We start from the raw sequence: 17,323 nt of genomic DNA on the forward strand, positions 1-17,323 counted from the left end.
TAGCAGCAGACACAGTACGGTAGTCCACGGCTGTAGCTACCTCTGTGTCGGCAGTCGCTCGTCCATCCATAATTGTATACCACCTACCCGTGGTTTTTTTTTTCTTTCTTCTTTATACATACTACTATAGTAGCTTACTGTAGCAGTCTGCGGTGCTGCTGAGCTGACAGTGTCCAGCAGGTCCGTCATCAGTCATTACATAATAAATATATCTACCTGTCCGGCTGCAGTACTAGTGTGATATTATATATATATATATTGATTTCATCTCATTATCATCCAGTCTATATTAGCAGCAGACACAGTACGGTAGTCCACGGCTGTAGCTACCTCTGTGTCGGCAGTCGCTCGTCCATCCATAATTGTATACCACCTACCCGTGGTTTTTTTTTTCTTTCTTCTTTATACATACTACTATAGTAGCTTACTGTAGCAGTCTGCGGTGCTGCTGAGCTGACAGTGTCCAGCTGGTCCGTCATCAGTCATTACATAATAAATATATATACCTGTCCGGCTGCAGTACTAGTGATATTATATATATATATATATATTGATTTCATCTCATTATCATCCAGTCTATATTAGCAGCAGACACAGTACGGTAGTCCACGGCTGTAGCTACCTCTGTGTCGGCAGTCGCTCGTCCATCCATAATTGTATACCACCTACCCGTGGTTTTTTTTTTTCTTTCTTCTTTATACATACTACTATAGTAGCTTACTGTAGCAGTCTGCAGTGCTGCTGAGCTGACAGTGTCCAGCAGGTCCGTCATCAGTCATTACATAATAAATATATCTACCTGTCCGGCTGCAGTACTAGTGTGATATTATATATATATTGATTTCATCTCATTATCATCCAGTCTATATTAGCAGCAGACACAGTACGGTAGTCCACGGCTGTAGCTACCTCTGTGTCGGCAGTCGCTCGTCCATCCATAATTGTATACCACCTACCCGTGTTTTTTTTTTTCTTTCTTCTTTATACATACTACTATAGTAGCTTACTGTAGCAGTCTGCAGTGCTGCTGAGCTGACAGTGTCCAGCAGGTCCGTCATCAGTCATTACATAATAAATATATCTACCTGTCCGGCTGCAGTACTAGTGTGATATTATATATATATATATTGATTTCATCTCATTATCATCCAGTCTATATTAGCAGCAGACACAGTACGGTAGTCCACGGCTGTAGCTACCTCTGTGTCGGCAGTCGCTCGTCCATCCATAATTGTACACCACCTACCCGTGGTTTTTTTTTTCTTTCTTCTTTATACATACTACTATAGTAGCTTACTGTAGCAGTCTGCGGTGCTGCTGAGCTGACAGTGTCCAGCAGGTCCGTCATCAGTCATTACATAATAAATATATATACCTGTCCGGCTGCAGTACTAGTGATATTATATATATATATATATATTGATTTCATCTCATTATCATCCAGTCTATATTAGCAGCAGACACAGTACGGTAGTCCACGGCTGTAGCTACCTCTGTGTCGGCAGTCGCTCGTCCATCCATAAGTATACTAGTATCCATCCATCTCCATTGTTTACCTGAGGTGCCTTTTAGTTGTGCCTATTAAAATATGGAGAACAAAAATGTTGAGGTTCCAAAATTAGGGAAAGATCAAGATCCACTTCCACCTCGTGCTGAAGCTGCTGCCACTAGTCATGGCCGAGACGATAAAATGCCAGCAACGTCGTCTGCCAAGGCCGATGCCCAATGTCATAGTACAGAGCATGTAAAATCCAAAACACCAAATATCAGTAAAAAAAGACTCCAAAATCTAAAATAAAATTGTCGGAGGAGAAGCGTAAACTTGCCAATATGCCATTTACCACACGGAGTGGCAAGGAACGGCTGAGGCCCTGGCCTATGTTCATGGCTAGTGGTTCAGCTTCACATGAGGATGGAAGCACTCAGCCTCTCGCTAGAAAAATGAAAAGACTCAAGCTGGCAAAAGCAGTAGCACCGCAAAGAACTGTGCGTTCTTCGAAATCCCAAATCCACAAGGAGAGTCCAATTGTGTCGGTTGCGATGCCTGACCTTCCCAACACTGGACGTGAAGAGCATGCGCCTTCCACCATTTGCACGCCCCCTGCAAGTGCTGGAAGGAGCACCCGCAGTCCAGTTCCTGATAGTCAGATTGAAGATGTCAGTGTTGAAGTACACCAGGATGAGGAGGATATGGGTGTTGCTGGCGCTGGGGAGGAAATTGACAAGGAGGATTCTGATGGTGAGGTGGTTTGTTTAAGTCAGGCACCCGGGGAGACACCTGTTGTCTGTGGGAGGAATATGGCCGTTGACATGCCTGGTGAAAATACCAAAAAAATCAGCTCTTCGGTGTGGAAGTATTTCAACAGAAATGCGGACAACATTTGTCAAGCCGTGTGTTGCCTTTGTCAAGCTGTAATAAGTAGGGGTAAGGACGTTAACCACCTCGGAACATCCTCCCTTATACGTCACCTGCAGCGCATTCATAATAAGTCAGTCAGTGACAAGTTCAAAAACTTTGGGCGACAGCGGAAGCAGTCCACTGACCAGTAAATCCCTTCCTCTTGTAACCAAGCTCACGCAAACCACCCCACCAACTCCCTCAGTGTCAATTTCCTCCTTCCCCAGTAATGCCAATAGTCCTGCAGGCCATGTCACTGGCAATTCTGACAATTCCTCTACTGCCTGGGATTCCTCCGATGCATCCTTGCGTGTAACGCCTACTGCTGCTGGCGCTGCTGTTGTTGCTGCTGGGAGTTGATGGTCATCCCAGAGGGGAAATCGTAAGACCACTTTTACTACTTCCACCAAGCAATTGACTGTCCAACAGTCCTTTGCGAGGAAGATGAAATATCACAGCAGTCATCCTGCTGCAAAGCGGATAACTGAGGCCTTGGCATCCTGGGTGGTGAGAAACGTGGTTCCGGTATCCATCATTACTGCAGAGCCAACTAGAGACTTGTTGGAGGTACTGTGTCCCCGGTCCCAAATACCATCTAGGTTCCATTTCTCTAGGCAGGCGATACCGAAAATGTACACAGACCTCAGAAAAAGAGTCACCAGTGTCCTAAAAAATGCAGCTGTACCCAATGTCCACTTAACCACGGACATGTGGACAAGTGGAGCAGGGCAGGGTCAGGACTATATGACTGTGACAGCCCACTGGGTAGATGTATGGACTCCCGCCGCAAGAACAGCAGCGGCGGCACCAGTAGCAGCATCTCGCAAACGCCAACTCTTTCCTAGGCAGGCTACGCTTTGTATCACCGGTTTCCAGAATACGCACACAGCTGAAAACCTCTTACGGCAACTGAGGAAGATCATCGCGGAATGGCTTACCCCAATTGGACTCTCCTGTGGATTTGTGGCATCGGACAACGCCAGCAATATTGTGTGTGCATTAAATCTGGGCAAATTCCAGCACGTCCCATGTTTTGCACATACCTTGAATTTGGTGGTGCAGAATTTTTTAAAAAACGACAGGGGCGTGCAAGAGATGCTGTCGGTGGCCAGAAGAATTGCGGGACACTTTCGGCGTACAGGCACCACGTACAGAAGACTGGAGCAACACCAAAAACGCCTGAACCTGCCCTGCCATCATCTGAAGCAAGAAGTGGTAACGAGGTGGAATTCAACCCTATATATGCTTCAGAGGTTGGAGGAGCAGCAAAAGGCCATTCAAGCCTATACAATTCAGCACGATATAGGAGGTGGAATGCACCTGTCTCAAGCGCAGTGGAGAATGATTTCAACGTTGTGCAAGGTTCTGCTGCCCTTTGAACTTGCCACACGTGAATTCAGTTCAGACACTGCCAGCCTGAGTCAGGTCATTCCCCTCAACAGGCTTTTGCAGAAGAAGCTGGAGACATTGAAGGAGGAGCTAACACGGAGCGATTCCGCTAGGCATGTGGGACTTGTGGATGGAGCCCTTAATTCGCTTAACAAGGATTCACGGGTGGTCAATCTGTTGAAATCAGAGCACTACATTTTGGCCACCGTGCTCGATCCTAGATTTAAAACCTACCTTGGATCTCTCTTTCCGGCAGACACAAGTCTGCTGGGGTTCAAAGACCTGCTGGTGAGAAAATTGTCAAGTCAAGCGGAACGCGACCTGTCAACATCTCCTCCTTCACATTCTCCCGCAACTGGGGGTGCGAGGAAAAGGCTCAGAATTCCGAGCCCACCCGCTGGCGGTGATGCAGGGCAGTCTGGAGCGACTGCTGATGCTGACATCTGGTCCGGACTGAAGGACCTGTCAACGATTACGGACATGTCGTCTACTGTCACTGCATATGATTCTCTCCCCATTGAAAGAATGGTGGAGAATTATATGAGTGACCGCATCCAAGTAGGCACGTCACACAGTCCGTACTTATACTGGCAGGAAAAAGAGGCAATTTGGAGGCCCTTGCACAAACTGGCTTTATTCTACCTAAGTTGCCCTCCCACAAGTGTGTACTCCGAAAGAGTGTTTAGTGCCGCCGCTCACCTTGTCAGCAATCGGCGTACGAGGTTACTTCCAGAAAATGTGGAGAAGATGATGTTCATTAAAATGAATTATAATCAATTCCTCCGTGGAGACATTGACCAGCAGCAATTGCCTCCACAAAGTACACAGGGAGCTGAGATGGTGGATTCCAGTGGGGACGAATTGATAATCTGTGAGGAGGGGGATGTACACGGTGATATATCGGAGGATGATGATGAGGTGGACATCTTGCCTCTGTAGAGCCAGTTTGTGCAAGGAGAGATTAATGGCTTCTTTTTTGGTGGGGGTCCAAACCAACCCGTCATTTCAGTCACAGTCGTGTGGCAGACCCTGTCACTGAAATGATGGGTTGGTTAAAGTGTGCATGTCCTGTTTATACAACATAAGGGTGGGTGGGAGGGCCCAAGGACAATTCCATCTTGCACCTCTTTTTTCTTTAATTTTTCTTTGCGTCATGTGCTGTTTGGGGAGTGTTTTTTGGAAGGGCCATCCTGCGTGACACTGCAGTGCCACTCCTAGATGGGCCCGGTGTTTTTGTCGGCCACTAGGGTCGCTTATCTTACTCACACAGCTACCTCATTGCGCCTCTTTTTTTCTTTGCGTCATGTGCTGTTTGGGGAGTGTTTTTTGGAAGGGCCATCCTGCGTGACACTGCAGTGCCACTCCTAGATGGGCCCGGTGTTTGTGTCAGCCACTAGGGTCGCTTATCTTACTCACACAGCTACCTCATTGCGCCTCTTTTTTTCTTTGCGTCATGTGCTGTTTGGGGAGTGTTTTTTGGAAGGGCCATCCTGCGTGACACTGCAGTGCCATTCCTAGATGGGCCAGGTGTTTGTGTCGGCCACTAGGGTCGCTTAGCTTACTCACACAGCTACCTCATTGCGCCTCTTTTTTTCTTTGCGTCATGTGCTGTTTGGGGAGTGTTTTTTGGAAGGGCCATCCTGCGTGACACTGCAGTGCCACTCCTAGATGGGCCCGGTGTTTGTGTCGGCCACTAGGGTCGCTTATCTTACTCACACAGCTACCTCATTGCGCCTCTTTTTTTCTTTGCGTCATGTGCTGTTTGGGGAGTGTTTTTTGGAAGGGCCATCCTGCGTGACACTGCAGTGCCACTCCTAGATGGGCCCGGTGTTTGTGTCGGCCACTAGGGTCGCTTAGCTTAGTCATCACGCGACCTCGGTGCAAATTTTAGGACTAAAAATAATATTGTGAGGTGTGAGGTATTCAGAATAGACTGAAAATGAGTGGAAATTATGGTTTTTGAGGTTAATAATACTTTGGGATCAAAATGACCCCCACATTCTATGATTCAAGCTGTTTTTTAGTGTTTTTTGAAAAAAACACCCGAATCCAAAACACACCCGAATCCGACAAAAAAAATTCGGTGAGGTTTTGCCAAAACGCGGTCGAACCCAAAACACGGCCGCGGAACCGAACCCAAAACCAAAACACAAAACCCGAAAAATTTCAAGTGCACATCTCTAGTTTTGTGTTTTGGTTTTGGGTTCGGTTCCGCGGCCGTGTTTTGGGTTCGACCGCGTTTTGGCAAAACCTCACCGAATTTTTTTTGTCGGATTCGGGTGTGTTTTGGATTCGGGTGTTTTTTTCAAAAAACACTAAAAAACAGCTTAAATCATAGAATTTGGGGGTCATTTTGATCCCAAAGTATTATTAACCTCAAAAACCATAATTTCCACTCATTTTCAGTCTATTCTGAATACCTCACACCTCACAATATTATTTTTAGTCCTAAAATTTGCACCGAGGTCGCTGGATGACTAAGCTAAGCGACCCTAGTGGCCGACACAAACACCGGGCCCATCTAGGAGTGGCACTGCAGTGTCACGCAGGATGGCCCTTCCAAAAAACACTCCCCAAACAGCACATGACGCAAAGAAAAAAAGAGGCGCAATGAGGTAGCTGTGTGAGTAAGATAAGCGACCCTAGTGGCCGACACAAACACCGGGCCCATCTAGGAGTGGCACTGCAGTGTCACGCAGGATGGCCCTTCCAAAAAACACTCCCCAAACAGCACATGACGCAAAGAAAAAAAGAGGCGCAATGAGGTAGCTGTGTGAGTAAGCTAAGCGACCCTAGTGGCCGACACAAACACCTGGCCCATCTAGGAGTGGCACTGCAGTGTCACGCAGGATGGCCCTTCCAAAAAACACTCCCCAAACAGCACATGACGCAAAGAAAAAAAGAGGCGCAATGAGGTAGCTGTGTGAGTAAGCTAAGCGACCCTAGTGGCCGACACAAACACCTGGCCCATCTAGGAGTGGCACTGCAGTGTCACGCAGGATGGCCCTTCCAAAAAACACTCCCCAAACAGCACATGACGCAAAGAAAAATTAAAGAAAAAAGAGGTGCAAGATGGAATTGTCCTTGGGCCCTCCCACCCACCCTTATGTTGTATAAACAGGACATGCACACTTTAACCAACCCATCATTTCAGTGACAGGGTCTGCCACACGACTGTGACTGAAATGACGGGTTGGTTTGGACCCCCACCAAAAAAGAAGCAATTAATCTCTCCTTGCACAAACTGGCTCTACAGAGGCAAGATGTCCACCTCATCATCATCCTCCGATATATCACCGTGTACATCCCCCTCCTCACAGATTATCAATTCGTCCCCACTGGAATCCACCATCTCAGCTCCCTGTGTACTTTGTGGAGGCAATTGCTGCTGGTCAATGTCTCCACGGAGGAATTGATTATAATTCATTTTAATGAACATCATCTTCTCCACATTTTCTGGAAGTAACCTCGTACGCCGATTGCTGACAAGGTGAGCGGCGGCACTAAACACTCTTTCGGAGTACACACTTGTGGGAGGGCAACTTAGGTAGAATAAAGCCAGTTTGTGCAAGGGCCTCCAAATTGCCTCTTTTTCCTGCCAGTATAAGTACGGACTGTGTGACGTGCCTACTTGGATGCGGTCACTCATATAATCCTCCACCATTCTTTCAATGGGGAGAGAATCATATGCAGTGACAGTAGACGACATGTCCGTAATCGTTGACAGGTCCTTCAGTCCGGACCAGATGTCAGCATCAGCAGTCGCTCCAGACTGCCCTGCATCACCGCCAGCGGGTGGGCTCGGAATTCTGAGCCTTTTCCTCGCACCCCCAGTTGCGGGAGAATGTGAAGGAGGAGATGTTGACAGGTCGCGTTCCGCTTGACTTGACAATTTTCTCACCAGCAGGTCTTTGAACCCCAGCAGACTTGTGTCTGCCGGAAAGAGAGATCCAAGGTAGGTTTTAAATCTAGGATCGAGCACGGTGGCCAAAATGTAGTGCTCTGATTTCAACAGATTGACCACCCGTGAATCCTTGTTAAGCGAATTAAGGGCTCCATCCACAAGTCCCACATGCCTAGCGGAATCGCTCCGTGTTAGCTCCTCCTTCAATGTCTCCAGCTTCTTCTGCAAAAGCCTGATGAGGGGAATGACCTGACTCAGGCTGGCAGTGTCTGAACTGACTTCACGTGTGGCAAGTTCAAAGGGCAGCAGAACCTTGCACAACGTTGAAATCATTCTCCACTGCGCTTGAGACAGGTGCATTCCACCTCCTATATCGTGCTGAATTGTATAGGCTTGAATGGCCTTTTGCTGCTCCTCCAACCTCTGAAGCATATATAGGGTTGAATTCCACCTCGTTACCACTTCTTGCTTCAGATGATGGCAGGGCAGGTTCAGGCGTTTTTGGTGTTGCTCCAGTCTTCTGTACGTGGTGCCTGTACGCCGAAAGTGTCCCGCAATTCTTCTGGCCACCGACAGCATCTCTTGCACGCCCCTGTCGTTTTTTAAAAAATTCTGCACCACCAAATTCAAGGCATGTGCAAAACATGGGACGTGCTGGAATTTGCCCAGATTTAATACACACACAATATTGCTGGCGTTGTCCGATGCCACAAATCCACAGGAGAGTCCAATTGGGGTAAGCCATTCCGCGATGATCTTCCTCAGTTGCCGTAAGAGGTTTTCAGCTGTGTGCGTATTCTGGAAACCGGTGATACAAAGCGTAGCCTGCCTAGGAAAGAGTTGGCGTTTGCGAGATGCTGCTACTGGTGCCGCCGCTGCTGTTCTTGCGGCGGGAGTCCATACATCTACCCAGTGGGCTGTCACAGTCATATAGTCCTGACCCTGCCCTGCTCCACTTGTCCACATGTCCGTGGTTAAGTGGACATTGGGTACAGCTGCATTTTTTAGGACACTGGTGACTCTTTTTCTGAGGTCGGTGTACATTTTCGGTATCGCCTGCCTAGAGAAATGGAACCTAGATGGTATTTGGTACCGGGGACACAGTACCTCCAACAAGTCTCTAGTTGGCTCTGCAGTAATGATGGATACCGGAACCACGTTTCTCACCACCCAGGATGCCAAGGCCTCAGTTATCCGCTTTGCAGCAGGATGACTGCTGTGATATTTCATCTTCCTCGCAAAGGACTGTTGGACAGTCAATTGCTTGGTGGAAGTAGTAAAAGTGGTCTTACGATTTCCCCTCTGGGATGACCATCGACTCCCAGCAGCAACAACAGCAGCGCCAGCAGCAGTAGGCGTTACACGCAAGGATGCATCGGAGGAATCCCAGGCAGGAGAGGAATCGTCAGAATTGCCAGTGACATGGCCTGCAGGACTATTGGCATTCCTGGGGAAGGAGGAAATTGACACTGAGGGAGTTGGTGGGGTGGTTTGCGTGAGCTTGGTTACAAGAGGAAGGGATTTACTGGTCAGTGGACTGCTTCCGCTGTCGCCCAAAGTTTTTGAACTTGTCACTGACTTATTATGAATGCGCTGCAGGTGACGTATAAGGGAGGATGTTCCGAGGTGGTTAACGTCCTTACCCCTACTTATTACAGCTTGACAAAGGCAACACACGGCTTGAAAAATGTTGTCCGCATTTCTGTTGAAATACTTCCACACCGAAGAGCTGATTTTTTTGGTATTTTCACCAGGCATGTCAACGGCCATATTCCTCCCACGGACAACAGGTGTCTCCCCGGGTGCCTGACTTAAACAAACCACCTCACCATCAGAATCCTCCTTGTCAATTTCCTCCCCAGCGCCAGCAACACCCATATCCTCCTCATCCTGGTGTACTTCAACACTGACATCTTCAATCTGACTATCAGGAACTGGACTGCGGGTGCTCCTTCCAGCACTTGCAGGGGGCGTGCAAATGGTGGAAGGCGCATGCTCTTCACATCCAGTGTTGGGAAGGTCAGGCATCGCAACCGACACAATTGGACTCTCCTTGTGGATTTGGGATTTCGAAGAACGCACAGTTCTTTGCGGTGCTTTTGCCAGCTTGAGTCTTTTCATTTTTCTAGCGAGAGGCTGAGTGCTTCCATCCTCATGTGAAGCTGAACCACTAGCCATGAACATAGGCCAGGGCCTCAGCCGTTCCTTGCCACTCCGTGTGGTAAATGGCATATTGGCAAGTTTACGCTTCTCCTCCGACAATTTTATTTTAGATTTTGGAGTCCTTTTTTTACTGATATTTGGTGTTTTGGATTTTACATGCTCTGTACTATGACATTGGGCATCGGCCTTGGCAGACGACGTTGCTGGCATTTCATCGTCTCGGCCATGACTAGTGGCAGCAGCTTCAGCACGAGGTGGAAGTGGATCTTGATCTTTCCCTAATTTTGGAACCTCAACATTTTTGTTCTCCATATTTTAATAGGCACAACTAAAAGGCACCTCAGGTAAACAATGGAGATGGATGGATACTAGTATACTTATGGATGGACGAGCGACTGCCGACACAGAGGTAGCTAAAGCCGTGGACTACCGTACTGTGTCTGCTGCTAATATAGACTGGATGATAATGAGATGAAATCAATATATATATATAATATCACTAGTACTGCAGCCGGACAGGTATATATATTTATTATGTAATGACTGATGACGGACCTGCTGGACACTGTCAGCTCAGCAGCACCGCAGACTGCTACAGTAAGCTACTATAGTAGTATGTATAAAGAAGAAAGAAAAAAAAAAAACCACGGGTAGGTGGTATACAATTATGGATGGACGAGCGACTGCCGACACAGAGGTAGCTACAGCCGTGGACTACCGTACTGTGTCTGCTGCTAATATAGACTGGATGATAATGAGATGAAATCAATATATATATATATAATATCACACTAGTACTGCAGCCGGACAGGTAGATATATTTATTATGTAATGACTGATGACGGACCTGCTGGACACTGTCAGCTCAGCAGCACCGCAGACTGCTACAGTAAGCTACTATAGTAGTATGTATAAAGAAGAAAGGAAAAAAAAAAACCACGGGTAGGTGGTATACAATTATGGATGGACGAGCGACTGCCGACACAGAGGTAGCTACAGCCGTGGACTACCGTACTGTGTCTGCTGCTAATATAGACTGGATGATAATGAGATGAAATCAATATATATATATATAATATCACACTAGTACTGCAGCCGGACAGGTATATATATTTATTATGTAATGACTGATGACGGACCTGCTGGACACTGTCAGCTCAGCAGCACCGCAGACTGCTACAGTAAGCTACTATAGTAGTATGTATAAAGAAGAAAGAAAAAAAAAAAAAAACCACGGGTAGGTGGTATACAATTATGGATGGACGAGCGACTGCCGACACAGAGGTAGCTACAGCCGTGGACTACCGTACTGTGTCTGCTGCTAATATAGACTGGATGATAATGAGATGAAATCAATATATATATATATAATATCACACTAGTACTGCAGCCGGACAGGTATATATATTTATTATGTAATGACTGATGACGGACCTGCTGGACACTGTCAGCTCAGCAGCACCGCAGACTGCTACAGTAAGCTACTATAGTAGTATGTATAAAGAAGAAAGAAAAAAAAAAACCACGGGTAGGTGGTATACAATTATGGATGGACGAGCGACTGCCGACACAGAGGTAGCTACAGCCATGGACTACTGTACTGTGTCTGCTGTGATAAAGCTAGATATTTATCTTATATAAAACCCTTTGTGAGGTCTAAGAACACTGTACGCTATTTACGTATGAAGTACCGTAAGGGTACGCTCGTTGCGTAACAATCGCTTAGCCGTAGTCGAGACGCTCAAGCGTCACGTTCGCTCACGGCCAAGAGATCACAGGCAGGCACTTAATTGGCTGCCGACTAACGTAATGATTCGCTATAGCGTAGCGGACGCTCGGGACCACGAGGAGATCACCAGCGGCGCTGACGCTCACAATGTTAAACCTTTAAATCTAAACCATAAACAGTATAATATGCTGTAAAACCTTTTGTGTAGAAATAGGGTGTAGATGCAACCTAGTGTAACCTTATTAACTTAAAAGCTGTTTGAGCGTTACCGACGCTCTGAGCACTATAAGAAATACACAGATACCGTGCTTAGGGTCCAACGCCTAATATATATATTATGAATGATATACTTGCAAAAGAATTAATACAATACAAGTCATACACTACAATATAACATAGACTACCTAACCAGATAACTACACAGGAAATACAATACAATACAATTACGTTTTAAGGGAAAATAAGAGAGAAAGAGGAGAAGAGAGAGAGAGAGAAATTGGCCCACAATAACAAAAAGAACAATATGGCTGCGGAGAAAACTTACGCACAAAGGAAACGATCGCATGCGCCTCTGGACATCCAGCTCCCGATTATCAGCAATGATAACCGTTGAAGAGTGAGAGCTGGATGTGATCGGCTTGTCTATTTATGCCCCACACACAATACAATTCAATGGTCCCTACAATCTTATTGTTCATTGGACACAGGAATTCCTCCTCGCATTATAACAAAAGGTCATAGGTTGATTCATACAGGTGGGCTGTGACTATTTCCAACAGCTCAGGTGGGAGGGAAACTGGGTTTCCCGCCGCATGGATAAGTAAGTGCAAATACAGTAAATGTTCATAAACTTCTTATGTCCATAACTATTCGCACGAGCGATTAATCTGCTTCAAACCAACACCGGAATATTGCTAATTAAATACTCTTCCGATGGGTACTAAACACCACTGTATTACTCCTGTCTGACCCTTCGTATCAAACAAAGAGGGATTTCTCTGTTCATGAACATTCTATATTAACTAAACTTTCAGAATCTATCAAAGGGACCATGATCTACAAAATACATTATATAGTGGAAATATGTAATGATTGAGTCGCATGCTACGATCACATAAACTCTACCGTAAATACGCATACCGTGCGCCTGCGGGTGCCCGCGACTGTGAGTATGCGCACGTACGGGAGAGCGTACGCATGCGCAGCACGGACCTGTGTGAGGTGCAAATATGGTGGTGTGCATAGAGATATTTTTCTGACTTTGACAGTCCACCCTTTGGCAGTCAACAATAACTGCCACCTTCTAAAACATTTCAAAAAGAGAAAAATATATGTCAGGGGTTAATACATTTACATGGTTGGGTAGGGGAGGAGAGGAGAAGGTAGGAAAAGGGTATGACCTAGTGAGATAGCAGAAGCATGTGTGTATGAATCCGTGCTTGGGGGTCATGTATCATCGTGCCGTACGTGTTTTAAATCAAGCTTCGAGGTATTGCGAAGTATACATTTGAATTCCTTCTTATCCCGTGGTACGGGTCTGTGGATGGGCTGTCAAACTTTACCGAGCTCTTTTCGGCTTTGGTTGTAACAAAATGGGGGAGCACATTTTAGTTGATGATACATGAATGGGGGAGATATGTGATTGCTGATATCTGTGCCTGTATTCCCTATCGACTATGTGTGTCATTACCTGAGGGTTGTAGAAATGAAGAAAAGACATAATTACGGTAAATGCGGTGGTATTCTATGTCAGGTAAATGTACATTCGTCGATTGAGGCCTTGTTTGGTGTCTGTTGAATGCAGTCTTCTTTGTGCTTTTGCCCATAAGGTGCGAGCAAAAGCTGTCAATGTCCATAGATTTACAAAAGTGTTGGGCTAGCGTAATTTTAAAATTTCTAGGGAAACTGGGGATCCATGGCATAGTTCATCAAAAATCTGTGTATCAGGTTGTCAAAACTTCTTCTTTAATCCATCTGTTGTCTGTATATCGGCTCATCAAATTCCTCGTCCAAGTGGGTCTTTTTACCTTGGAGGAAACGGAAAAACAGGTGAAAGAAACGGACCGTAGAAATCGCATTTTCATCACATCATTGTTTCTACCGTTGGGTCATAAATCAAGTCCATTGGAATTACAGTTTCCTCACTCCTTAAACTCATTACCCTAGTACGACGATTGCACTTCATTAAAGCCTGACCGCATCTAAATATCAAACCAATCGTTATGATAACACCTAAGATACATAGGAGAAACTTCCCAACATCCATTATGACTCCTTGAGCCCAGTCTCCTAAACCAGAGAACCAATTTCGCGGGTTCAACCATGACACCCAACCAGTCAGCTCATTACCTACTGCAGCAAGAGTGAGATTGTGTCTCCTGCGAAATTCCCACTTCAGTTGGAGAATATCGTCCATCTTTTGGTCTATGACCTCGACCGGGTCCTCGGTGCTATTCGTAATATATGTGCAACATTTCACGCCGTATTGTGTTGCCAGTGTGACACAATATCCGCCTGTCACTGCTGTGAGGTAATTAAGAACCATTCTATGCTGTACCAGTTCTGTTTTATAAGCCTGAAGTTCTCTTCCAGTATACCTAAACGTGTCATCATACATTTCAGTGATATTATCTAACAAATTTGCAAGTGCGGATATGTATTTATAATTCAACACTCCTCTGGCGGTGCGAGTGATGTCTAACGCGATTAGAAACTGAATCCCGGTGGATTCATGGATCATGTCAGAGGCCGGATGCTCTGTTCTTTCTATCAGGTGCCGTTTAACTACGTGCTCGTAATGGGTGTGAGTATAAGGAGTTTGGGCAACACGGTGTATGTCTTTCATTTTGTCATGTGATACAGTCATTACTTCAGGCAGTACTTTTCCAATATAACACAATCCTTCAGAGTTTGGGGCAAGCCACTTATACGCCTTTCTCCCGCATATGAAATATGCATCATCGGGGAGAACATATGGGACGGAGTAGGACATAACCATATTACACACCTTCCATGTGAAATCTCCTAACCCTAATTCTTCCATCTGCTTAGTACACGTATCAGGTTGTACGATATGTGCACAGTATCCTGGTGATACCTCTCCAACTCTCGTAATCCTATTTCCTAAGGTATACCTATACCGGAAAGATTTTCCTCTACTGGCTATGTGGCGTATAAGCTCTGTATCTGTAGGCATTCTATCTGCTCTATGCGAAAAGGTCATGGTTTGATTACTCCATGACACTTCCCAATTTCCCGGCTTTCGGGGATTGGAGATGTTAAAACATAATAGGGACCTATCCACATGGTATTGGTGGAGCTTCAAACTAGGAGGGCTGGAGATAATAAACCTCCTGTCCACCGGTCTCCCACCACTTAACTCAAGTACCTCCCCTAACGTTAAAGGAAATGGTACTAGCCCTGATTTGCTATGACCTTGAGGTACTTGAGAGCATACCCAACAATCTGTTTTATTTAACACACTACCCACTAAGGAGTGATAGTCACTCAATGGATGCCGGTCCATATGGATATTAAAACTGGATTGGCATTTCTTTATGCACCCATCCTCAATGACATTGTTACAGAGCCGACAGATACAGTTTTCTTCAGCTAACAATCCTTCACAATTCCTTCTATGGTCAATGCTATCGGATCGTTTTCTGATACTCGCCTTTGCTTGTTGATTATGTTGTTCTTGGAAAACTACGCCTCCATCTCTGTCATCAGAACCCATTCCAGAACCTCTCTCGACCTCCATGGTACTCTCGCCGGAACAGACTGCTCTGGTCAACATCATGGTCAACAGGAAAATCCGGATCACAGTCTCTTGGGGCAAGTCCATCTTGTAGGAGGAAACGGAGAAGAATGAGAAGGGGGAAAAAATAATTTGAGGGAGAGGGGAGAAAAACAATAAAAGGGAACAGGGGATCGACAACTGCTTTTGGTCTTGTGATTTTCAATGCTCAGGTGCCGCCTCAATCCTCCTGGAACAGACACTCCAGTGATACAACCTCTACCGTCTGTTCCTTATCACGGGGCCTCTCTGGATCAGCAACCTTCTTACAGTGGGACGAATGAACCCAAGTCTCTCTCTCAGCAACCTTCAATGCTGTAGTGCTAGTCAATAAGACCTGGTATGGTCCTTCCCATCTGTCAATAAGGCAACCTGAGCGTAGAAAATTCCGTATCATTACATAATCCCCAGGTTCAATGTCATGACAATTACTATCTGGTAAATCAGGAATCACTAACTTCAGATTATCATTTTGATTCCTTAACTGTTTACTCATGTTTATCAAGTATTTTACAGTCACTTCATTGTTACACTTCAAATCATCCTGAGGGTTAATCATAACATGCGGTTGTCGACCAAACAAGATTTCAAAGGGAGATAGATTAAGAGGGGACCTGGGAGTGGTTCTGATGCTGTACAGTACAATGGGTAAAGCTTCTGGCCATGTCAATCCTGTCTCTGTCATCACTTTACTCAGTTTATTTTTAATAGTGCTGTTCACTCTTTCCACTTTCGCACTCGCCTGTGGACGGTATGGAGTGTGCAGCTTGCTATCAATTCCCATCAATTTACACATTCCTTGAAAGACATCACCTGTAAAATGGGTACCCCTATCACTTTCGATAATTCTAGGGATACCATATCTACATACAAATTCCTGCACAATTTTCTTAGCAGTAAACATAGCGGTATTTGTGGCCGCCGGAAATGCTTCGACCCAATTTGAGAAAACATCTATACAAACAAGTACATATTTCAAATTTCGACAAGGGGGTAATTGAATAAAGTCAATCTGTATTACCTGGAAAGGGCCGCCGGCAGGTGGGATATGAGATGGTTCTGTAGGTATTGTCTTTCCGATGTTCTTTCTCAAACAGGTAAGGCATGACATTGCTCTTTTACTCGCATGAGATGAAAATCCTGGGGCACACCAATATGCTCTTACCAACTTGCACATCCCTTCCTTGCCCAGATGAGTCAGCCCGTGAGCTGCCTCAGCTAAACATGGAAGGTATGCTCTGGGGGCCACTGGTTTACCGTGTCCATCCGTCCAGAGTCCTGAGGACTCCTGGCCATATCCTTTTGCCTTCCAGACTGCCTTTTCCTGTGTGGAACACAAATTTTGCATCTCACACAACTTCTGTGTGTTGATGGTATTAAATACCATCAGTTGTGTGGTGTCTGTCTGTCTGGGGGTAGCAGCTGCTAATTTAGCAGCTTCGTCTGCTCGGCTGTTACCAAGTGATACTGGGTCTTGGCTATATGTGTGTGCTTTACATTTGATAACAGCCACTCTGTCGGGTTCCTGTATCGCTGTTAGAAGCCTTTTTATGTGAGCTGCATGTGCTACCGGTGTACCAGCTGCCGTCATGAAATTTCTGAGGCGCCATAGGGCTCCGAAATCATGGACTACCCCGAATGCGTATCTAGAGTCGGTGTAGATATTGGCTGATTTGCCCTTAGCCAATTCGCATGCTCTGGTTAGGGCGACCAGTTCAGCAACCTGGGCTGAGTGAGGTGGGCCTAGCGGTTCCGCTTCTATGGTGCCTTGGTCATCTACGACTGCGTATCCAGTACACAAGTCTCCCGAGTCTGACTGTCTATGACAACTACCGTCCGTGTAGAACGTAAGTTCTACATCTTCCAGTGGGTTGTCACTGATGTCAGGCCTTGCGGTAAAATTTTGGGTCAAATATTCCATACAATCATGTGTGTCTTCCTTTG

This window comes from Pseudophryne corroboree, chromosome 4, assembly GCF_028390025.1.
Source record: "Pseudophryne corroboree isolate aPseCor3 chromosome 4, aPseCor3.hap2, whole genome shotgun sequence".
NCBI lineage: Eukaryota > Metazoa > Chordata > Amphibia > Anura > Myobatrachidae > Pseudophryne > Pseudophryne corroboree.